General features: G+C 45.6%; 1 long non-coding RNA gene across 1 annotated transcript in view; it reads left to right on the top strand.

The window, feature by feature from the left end:
• Positions 1-4,094: 4,094 nt before the first annotated feature.
• Positions 4,095-10,874, top strand: part of LOC135057756 (uncharacterized) — a 37,812-nt gene continuing 31,032 nt past the window's right edge. Inside the window, exon 1 of the long non-coding RNA XR_010244344.1 lies at positions 4,095-4,154. This is a non-coding gene — a long non-coding RNA (uncharacterized LOC135057756). The remainder of the gene's footprint in view (positions 4,155-10,874) is intronic.

The raw sequence follows: 10,874 nt of genomic DNA, 5'->3' as shown, positions 1-10,874 counted from the left end.
CTGTATTATGTATAATGTGTGTGAATACTGTATTTTTAATAAGTTTACTACCATTGTGCAGCCATATCTGCTGGCACAATTCAGTTGCATATGCTAATGTTGTATCCAGGATTAATGTAGGCGCATATGCTACCATTGCTAAATCATTTGGGTCATCATTTGACCCTAGCACTGTAGCAAAACTCCTGGACCCAGCGAATCTAAATAAGCCTTCTCTTTACATTCCAACACCATCTCTTACAAAATCACTACAGTGATAGCTACCTTTATTTTCAATACAAAGTCTTCATTAACTACTGAATAAACAGTGCAGGTGCTTCCATGATCACAAGACGGAAAGCCTTGGTTAATTGCATCACAAAAGTGCTGATGATAGTCAAACAGGAGGGATAAGTATAGCTGGTCGATGGGCGGGATGCCGGCAGTCAGTATACCGACTGAGGCATTGCATCCATCAAAATCCCAACAGCCCCCCAGGAAGCCCCCTAACCCTCACCTTTTTCCTACCCTAACCCTCCCTTTGGGTGCCTAACCTTAACCCTCCAGGGTGGTGCCTTACCCTAACCTCCCCTTCTATGTGCCTAACCATAACCCTCCCTTCCCGGTGCCTAACCCTAACCTTTCTGGTGCTGCAGCCTTTATTTTCAATACAAAGTCTTCATTAACTACTGAATAAACAGTGCAGGTGCTTCCATGATCACAAGACGGAAAGCCTTGGTTAATTGCATCACAAAAGTGCTGATGATAGTCAAACAGGAGGGATAAGTATAGCTGGTCGATGGGCGGGATGCCGGCAGTCAGTATACCGACTGAGGCATTGCATCCATCAAAATCCCAACAGCCCCCCAGGAAGCCCCCTAACCCTCACCTTTTCCCTACCCTAACCCTCCCTTTGGGTGCCTAACCTTAACCCTCCAGGGTGGTGCCTTACCCTAACCTCCCCTTCTATGTGCCTAACCATAACCCTCCCTTCCCGGTGCCTAACCCTAACCTTTCTGGTGCTGCAGCCTAACCCTAACCTCCCTTCTGCAGTGTAAATCTAACTCCCCCTCAAACTCTAGTGCGCCCAGCTCTCAGGACGATCAAAATACCGACAGCTGGCATCCCGTTTGGTGACGGTATAGTGACGCCAGGTTCCAGTCCTCCCTTGGGATCCCGGCATCGGTATATTGACCGCCGGGATCCCGTTCGTCGGGAAGCTAATTGCTTCCCAAACAGGACAGTGTTTGCTGCTGTTGGGTTCTCTGGCACCCCTTTGAGCGGGATCACATCCTTTGATCGGGTGGCAGATGCAGTGTGGACGGAAAGGGGGACTGACTGTGCTTCAGAAGCACTGCTTATGTAACTTTAAGTGGGTGAGTTTCCAAGAAACTTGACCATGTGATGAACTACTTAGCTAAGAATCATTGTGTAAATGGAAACACAAATATTTCTGAATAGAGTTACCACATGTCCAGCATTCCCCTGGACAGTCTGAAAATCACAAGATTTGTGCGGAGTCCGAAGGCTTGTCATTCCCGGACAGGTGGAGTCCGGAAACCATAGCCCCACTGCCACTTCTCCTCCACTCACCCCTTCCTGCTCCTTTGCCCACCTCCCCCCGCGTCACTGACCACCTCTGCCTACCTCACTGCATATGAAGGGGCACATCTGCCCGCTATGAGCGAACTGCACACCTTGTACTATAGGTGTGTCCATGTTTGCATGGCGACTTTCTTAATGCTGTGGAATATGTGGTGTCTTACATATAAATGATGTTGGTGATAATGATAAGTTATGCTAAGAAAGAGTAGTCAGGAGAACGCAATATAGTAGTACAGAAATAGCAATGGTAGCTGATAATAATGAGTAGTAAGCACATTTTTAAATCCAACTCCTAAGCAAATATATAGGGCCAAGAGTGAGGAAGGAGCAAAATGATATTGTGAGCAGCATGTTACACCAAGCATGCTGCAGTCACACAAAAAGATTAGCTTTGAGTTATGTTAAGGGGTCTATTTACTACGCCTTGGATGGACATAAAGGGCATGGAGATAAAGTACCAGCTAATCAGCTCCTAGCTGTCATTTTTCAAACCCACCCTGTGACATGTCGGTTAGTAGCTGATTGGCTGTTACTTTATCTCCATGCACTTTATCTCCATCTAAGGCTTAATAAATAGACCCCTGTACATTATGATGAAGATCTAAATATTTGGCAATATGAAAAATAGACAGCACTATCTCATACACTTCTATACCTAGGATAATAACATGCCCATCACATTCACATACAGTCACAATGCAAACCTCATAGAGGTCCGTCAATCACAATCACAGTGGGGCCTGGCACTGTGGGGCATATAACTGGCACAGTGGGGCCTGGCACTGCGGGGCATATAACTGGCACTGTGGGGCATATAACTGGCACAGTGGGGCCTGGCACTGTGGGGCATATAACTGGCACTGTGGGGCATATAACTGGCACTGTGGGGCATATAACTGGCACAGTGGGGCATGTAACTGGCACTGAGTGGGGCCTGGCACTGTGGGGCATATAACTGGCACTGTGGGGCATATAATTGGCACTGTGGGGCATGTATCTGGCACTGTGGGGCATGTAACTGGCACTGTGGGGCATGGTAACTGGCACTGTGGGGCAATGTAACTGGCACTGTGGGGCAATGTAACTGGCACTGTGGGGCAATGTATCTGGCACTGTGGGGCAATGTAACTGGCACTGTGGGGCAATGCATCTGGCACTGTGGAGCATGTAACTGGCACTGTGGGGCATGTAACTGGCACTGTTGGGCAATGTAACTGGCACTGTGGGGCAATGTATCTGGCACTGTGGGGCAATATATCTGGCACTGTGGGACATGTATCCGGCACTGTGGGGCAATGTAACTGGCACTGTGGGGCAATGTAACTGGCACAGTGGGGCATGTAACTGGCACTGAGTGGGGCCTGGCACTGTGGGGCATATAACTGGCACTGTGGGGCATGTATCTGGCACTGTGGGGCATGTAACTGGCACTGTGGGGCAGTATCTGGCAGTGAGTGGGGCAATGTATCTGGCACTGTGGGGCAATGTATCTGGCACTGTGGGGAAATGTATCTGGCACTGTGGGGCAATGTATCCGGCACTGTGGGGCAATGTAACTGGCACTGTGGGGCAATGTATCTGGCACTGTGCGGCAATGTATCTGGCACTGTGGGGAAATGTATCTGGCACTGTGGGGCATGTATCTGGCACTGTGGGGCATTGTATTTGGCACTGTGGGGCAATGTAACGGGCACTGTGAGCCATTTTCAGTGACCACACCCCTTCTGGAGCGTGGTCACACCCCTTCTGGTGTGTGACCACGCCCATTTTTCGCCGCACGCGCCTTCGGCGTGCACACATGCTTCTTTTTGTGTGTTTTTTTTGGGGGGGGGGCCCATTTTCCATCTTCCCCTGGGCTCCGGAAACCCTAGCTACGCCTCTTCCTCTGTTCCATTTTAGATCAAAGAGACACCTGGCTACAGGTCATACTTCCCAACATGACCCTCTCCAGGAGGGACAGAATGCTCTGCTCCTGGACTTGTCTCTTAATTTAAGATTGCTGGCACCTGTTTTGAACATATTAATGGATGAGAAAGGTGTTTTACCGCAGATGATGGCAATCACAAATTAAGAGGGAAGTCCAGGTTATAGTTTGTCAGAGCCAAATAATGTACCATTAAGTTTTTGAAGCTTGGGAGAAGACCGAAGCAACGGGAGAAGACCCACTGCAACATGGAGAGAACATACAAACTTTACACAGGCAGGGCCTTTTTATTTCACTCATGACCCCATACAGGTTCTCCTGCAATCTGAAATCTGACAATCCCCCCCCCCCAAAAAAAAAAAGGGATGTGTCTTGTGGCCACACTTAGAGCATGCCCTGTTGAGACAGAGCCCAGGTGGGACTGTGCAGTCAGAACGTAGTAGCATACCTCCCAACATGACCCTCTCCAGGAGGGACAGAATGCTCTGCTCCTGGACTTTTCTCTTAATTTGTGATTGACAGCACCTGTGTTGAACAGGTTAATGTATAAGAAAGGTGTTTCAGCATAGGTGATAGCAATCATAAATTAAGAGGGAAGTCCACGAGCAGAGCATTCTGTCCCTCCTGGAGAGGGTCATGTTGGGAGGTATGTAGTAGTGTGCTAGTAAGCCATTGGGGGGCCAGGAGGCCAGTGTCTAGCCTGTAGGAGACAGGGAGATCACCAAACGCTGACACTGCAGTTGTGGAGCTCTGGCAGCCAGCCAAGCCAGGCTGAAGCCGGTGACTAACCTGCAAGGACCGTGAGACTTAGTAACATTATGAGATAGACATTATTTGCAGGCTAGCTGCCCAAATATAGAAAGGGGTCCAGCAGTGAGATAGCTCCCTACACAGGGGGAAAGTGTTTTTTTGTTTTGTATTAATCTATGCTGAAAGTATATCAATATTTCATTTATTGCCTGGAAAATGTGTATAGACTCTGGCCAAATATATAAACGTACAAAGTGCAAAATGTGCTCAGGTGAACAAATATTTTGGGAATAGACTTAGCTTCTTAGTTAGCGTCTTCGGTCGATAGACCAGCATATAATCAAGATGTAGATAAAAGAAAAGAGAAAATATAGAGGCCATCGTGTGTAACATCTTAACTCTGCATATTTGTTTAAAAGCAAAAGATACTGTGTAAATTCTAGGGAAAGCAATCCCAACTAACAAGGTTTTTCCTTTTTTCAAAAACACAGTTTTAATCTCAATGAATACATACTTAAAAACAAATAAATAACAAATAGCAGGTAAAGGTAGGTAGCACACGTACAAGAGGTCACAAATATAAAGGCTTATCTGTCCAAGGTGGCATTCCTGGATACTGCAAGAGTCCCTTGCTGTCCCTTGGGACTCTTGCTGTATTCAGGAATGCCACCTTGGACAGATAAGCCTTTATATTTGTGACCTCTTTTACGTGTTTAGGTGCCCAGAGTCCACGCACAGTGTTTCAGATGGGCAGTACAGATGGTGCAATGGTTAGCATTACTGCCTCATAGCATTGCGGTCATGGGTTTGATTTCCACCATGGCCCAAACTGTGTGGAGTTTGTATATTCTCCCTGTACTTGTGTGGGTTTCTTCCCACATTCCAAAAATATACTGATAGGTTAATTGGCTTCCAGCAAAATTAACCCTAGTGTGAATGTGTGTGCGTGTACATGTGGTAGGGAATATAGGGGCAGATGTATTAACCTGGAGATGGCATAAGGAAGTGATAAACCAGTGATAAATGCAAAGTGATACACGCACCAGCCAATCAGCTCCTAACTGTTAATTTACATATTGCGTGTATCACCTTGCACATATCACTGGTTTATCACTTCCTTATGCCTTCTCCAGGTTAATACATCTGCCCTGTAGATTGTTAGCTCCACTAGGAGCAGGGACTGATGTGAATGGTCAAATATTCTCTGTAAAGCCCTGTGGAATATGTGTGCGCTATATAAATAACTGGTAATAAATAAATGAAATTGTGCTTTACTGTCAGCCTAGAATTCTAGGAACAAAATAATAAACACCTAGCCTAGTGGTTCTCAAACTGTTTGTGTAGGCAAGCTGGGGTTCCTTGGGGTACTTGCAGGGCTGCCCTGGGTCCAGGATCAATTTAAATTATTTATGGTCAGTGTAATAGGCAAAACCCGTGCTTGTGGCTTCCAATCATAAATTACGCGGACAGAAATGTATCCTGTCTCCATCCACATAACTGAACCTAAGGATGACATATAAGCACAATTAATTTTTTCTGAACATCTCAAGAAGAAACCTTTGGCCTAGGGGTACTGTGAAAAAAAATCTGATACTCTAGGGTGCTGTTATTCAAAAAAGTTTGGGAACCACTGACCTAGCCCTGGTGCAACTAAGTCACATCTTGATCCTTCTCTATAAAGCAGCTAGTCTGTAAATAAAAGCTTGTCACGCCTTTTCAGACTAGTCTCTCACAGGTATAGTTAGCCTGGCCTCGCTTGCCCTCTGGCTTCTCACACAAAGTCTCAGTCCTGCTTCCTTGAAGGTAACATACATGCTCCAGTCTGGTCTTTGGCTTGCTGCCACAGATCAGAGTGAAAGTTTAGAGGTCTCCCTACAGATAGAATCCTGGCCACCTGGCCTGCTTGACTTTGACTGCAGCCCCAGCTAGGCTCTGTCTCCATAAGCAGTCTCTCCCAGCTGCAGCAGTCTTCCAGACTGACTTTCTCTTAGGGATGGCCATCGACCATCGATGATTCAAAATCATCGATGGTTTATGGCCAATGTTGAATACTTTAGCTATCAATGGTGGAGAACCACATAGGCCAACCAAATAGTTGTCCCCCCCTTACAATGTGTTTTGACGGAGCATAGCTCTGCCCCCTGACACCCACGAAGCCCTGCCCCCAGTCACTGTTTGGCCCACAGTCCACTTTAAAGTAAAGCAGGGAAAACCATCGATGGGTGAAACCATCGATGGACCCCTAGCAAATAGTTTTAGACCATCAATGGTTGCCATCAATTGTACCATCGATGGTAACCATCGATGGATAACTCACTGATGGCCATCCCTACTTCCTCTGTAGCCCCACCTGTGCTCAGTGCAAAGCACAGCCTTTAGGTGTGTTCCCACACTCCTTTTCTTCTCTCTGTGGGTGGATCCCTCCTGTTCCACACAGAATATGCTCCTCACCAGTGCCATCTCTGGTGATACTGCCACTATATATATATATATATATATATATATATATATATATATATATATATATATATATATATTACACATACACTCCCATGGTAGTATGTGTACGTGCCATAATAACAGTCTCAAGGTAGCATACCTTGGTCGACCTTTTGACCTGTTGACCTAGAACATGTTGACCTAGAGACCCTGCCGACCTAGAAACCCTGTCGACCTAGTTATTGTCGACCAGTAGTGGTCGACCTAGACACTGTCGACCTAGTTACTATCTATCTTCCATACCACACCTATGTCCTTGTGCCATGAAAAACTCTCCTACATTCTCTGTGACACACCTGCATTTCTTCTCCAGCTCCAGCATTTGAATTACCCAGATGAGTGTGATCAATAACAGGGATGAGGGAGAATCCCTAAAACTCCTCTCACCGTAAATGATGACCCGTTGGACATAATAACACTTTAATCCTGCCAGATCAGCAATCTGCTGCTCCTCTGACAGCTGTGTTCAGTGAGCAGAGGAATTTGATCACTAAAAAGCTGTTCTATTGGTTTTCTGTCCTCCATTGTACATTGGGCCAAAAAGGATAAGGCAATATACAGGAGCAGTGGGCCAGCAGATAATTGGCTCTGTAAGGCATGGTACACTGATACTAAGTAATCAGTAGCGGATCTAGCTACGGACATGCAGGATTTTTGCCCGTGGCGCTGCTTTCCGGAGGACGCCGCCATGGCAAGATCCGCTACTGGTGATGATGGCATCGCGCACCGCACGGCATTGTGGGACCGGTAAACATAGACTCTAGGGGTCATAATTGACCTCTAGTGTCTATGCTGTGCTATGGGAGAGATGTCATGACGTCTCTCCCATAGATCCTGGGAGCAGCACCGGCGGCCGGAGACGGAGGACAGCAGTGGTCGTGAAACAGGAGCGGGGATGGTGAGTATTTTTTTTTTTTTTGTTGGCTACTGGGGGCACAGTATTGGGGGCACAGTACAGGGAGCACAACTGCTGAAGGCACAGCTACAGGGGACATAACTGACCACGCCCCTTCTCCAAAGCCACGCCCCTATTTTTTCGCCCTGGGCGCCACAAGGCCTAGATCCAGCCCTGTAAGTAGTATACTGTGTATGATGCACTGGTCACCAGGAATAAACTGTGAATGGGCTCTGTATAGTATCAAACCTTCCCTGCATAAACCCTGACCCAAACTAATTAAGATATCACTATTTTTGTTGCACAGCTTTCTGACACATTTCTGCCATATGATTGTCTGGAATGTTGGTATGCATTGATGCAGCAGAGTACTCAATCATCTGGTATGGCAACTTTGTTCCAGGACTGAGACAGCAATTTTAAAAGAGAACAATATGTGCTAATGTTGGTTACATTGCTAAGGTTATGTATTCTATATAGTAAACAAGTTTAGCTATGTTAGTAGTAACCATACAGATATTAATATTTATTAGCTTTGTGGGCAAAAAAAATTCTTATATTTATCTAGATAGAATATTGATGGTCGCCAATGAGTGGGCTGAGACCATGTTCACTTTTATATGATAACTCCGCTAGTCTCTTCCGAATTTGTAGCCAAATGCTATTTATTTCAGTCACAGATAAGGACAACCATGGTTGTTACACAGAATCAGCTCATTTTGGTCTGTATATCCCAGAGTTCCTGCTGCCTCCATCTTGCCACAGAGACCCAAGTTTATTGGTAGTACTCACCAGACCTTACTAGTGATGAGCGGGTTCGGTTCCTCGGGATCCGAACCCCCCCCGAACTTCACCCATTTTACACGGTTACGAGGCAGACTCGAATCCTCCCGCCTTGCTCGGTTAACCCGAGCGCGCCCGAACGTCATAATCCCGCTGTCGGATTCTCGTGAGATTCGTATTCTATGTAAGGAGCCGGGCGTCGCCGCCATTTTCACTCGTGCATTGGAGATGATAGGGAGAGGACGTGCAGCGTTCTCTCAGTTGTGTTCAGTGTGCTGAAAATATCTGTGCTCAGTGTGCTTGCAAATATCTGTGCTCAGTGTGCTGAAAATATCTACGTTCTCTGCTTGAAAAACGCTCCATATCTGTGCTGCATTGTAGTATATAGTAGGAGGACAGTGCAGAATTTTGCTGACCACCAGTATTATATAGCAGTACGGTACAGTAGTCCACTGCTCTACCTACCTCTGTGTCGTCAAGTATACTATCCATCCATACCTGTGCTGCATTTTAGTTGTGCACAGTATATATAGTAGGAGGACAGTGCAAAATTTTGCTGACCACCAGTATATATATAGCAGTACGATACAGTAGTCCACTGCTCTACCTACCTCTGTGTCGTCAAGTATACTATGCATCCATACCTGTGCTGCATTTTAGTTGTGCACAGTATATAGTAGGAGGGGACAGTGCAGAATGTTGCTGTGACCACAAGTATATATATATAGCAGTATGGTATAGTAGTCCACTGCTCTACCTACCTCTGTGTCGTCAAGTATAGTATGCATCCATACCTGTGCTGCATTTTAGTTGTGCGCAGTATATAGTAGGAGGGGACAGTGCAGAATGTTGCTGTGACCACCAGTATATATATAGCAGTACGGGACAGTAGTCCACTGCTCTACCTACCTCTGTGTTGTCAAGTATACTATGCATCCATACATGTGCTGCATTTTAGTTGTGCACAGTATATAGTAGGAGGGGACAGCGCAGAATGTTGCTGTGACCACCAGTATATATATATAGCAGTACAGGTATATATATATATATATATATATATATATATATATATATATATATATATATATATATATAGCAGTACGGTACAGTAGTCCACTGCTCTACCTACCTCTGTGTCGTCAAGTATACTATGCATCCATACCTGTGCTGCATTTTAGTTGTGCGCAGTATATAGTAGGAGGACAGTGCAGAATTTTGCCGACCACCAGTATATATATATAGCAGTACGGTACAGTAGTCCACTGCTCTACCTCTGTGTCATCAAGTATACTATGCATCCATACCTGTGCTGCATTTTAGTTGTGCGCAGTATATAGTAGGAGGACATTGCAGAATTTTGCTGATCACCAGTTATATATATATATATATATATATATATATATATATATATATATAGCAGTACGGTACAGTAGTCCACTGCTCTACCTCTGTGTCGTCAAGTATACTACAAAAGTTCAGTAAAATGATCCAAAAATCAAAATTAAAAGCGTCTGATGAGAAGCGTAAACTTGCCAATATGCCATTTACGACACGGAGTGGCAAGGAACGGCTGAGGCCCTGGCCTATGTTCATGGCTAGTGGTTCAGATTCACATAAGGATGGAAGCACTCATCCTGCCGCTAGAAAACTGCAGTGCCACTCCTAGATAGGCCAAGTGTTTGTGTCGGCCACTTGGGTCGCTTAGCTTAGCCATCCAGCGACCTTGGTGCACCTCTTTTTTTCTTTGCATCATGTGCTGTTTGGGGACTATTTTTTAAATCGGCCATCCTGTCTGACACTGCAGTGCCACTCCTAGATGGGCCAGGTGTTTGTGTCGGTCACTTGTGTTGCTTAGCTTAGCCATCCAGTGACCTCGTGCAAATTTTAGGACTAAAAATAATATTGTGAGGTATAAGGGTGTTCAGAATAGACTGGAAATGAGTGGAAATTATGGTTATTGAGGTTAATAATACTATGGGATCAAAATGACCCCCAAATTCTATGATTTAAGCTGTTTTTGAGGGGTTTTTGTAAAAAAACACCCGAATCCAAAACACACCCGAATCCGACAAAAACTTTTCAGGGAGGTTTTGCCAAAACGCGTCCGAATCCAAAACACGGCCGCTGAACCGAATCCAAAACCAAAACACAAAACCCGAAAAATTTCCGGTGCACATCACTAGACCTTACACCTCCAGCTGCCATCTGACTACTGCAAACGTCCGTTACCTGTTCTGTGCTGCCTATGAGACTCCCTCTGGTAGAAGAGGGGGAGTCAAGGACTTTGAAATATACCATCAGACTCACAGATGCATCAGGCTTGATCCATGCTTCCCCATTGTACTATCTCTTCCCCATTATACCAGCTCTGTTTGATATTGGTGCTATCACCAGTGGTGTGGAGGGGGGTACTCTTTATCTGCACCCAGGCCTGTTGGA

Source organism: Pseudophryne corroboree, chromosome 3 (assembly GCF_028390025.1).
Source record: "Pseudophryne corroboree isolate aPseCor3 chromosome 3, aPseCor3.hap2, whole genome shotgun sequence".
NCBI lineage: Eukaryota > Metazoa > Chordata > Amphibia > Anura > Myobatrachidae > Pseudophryne > Pseudophryne corroboree.
This window is presented reverse-complemented; position numbering and strand designations above follow the sequence as displayed.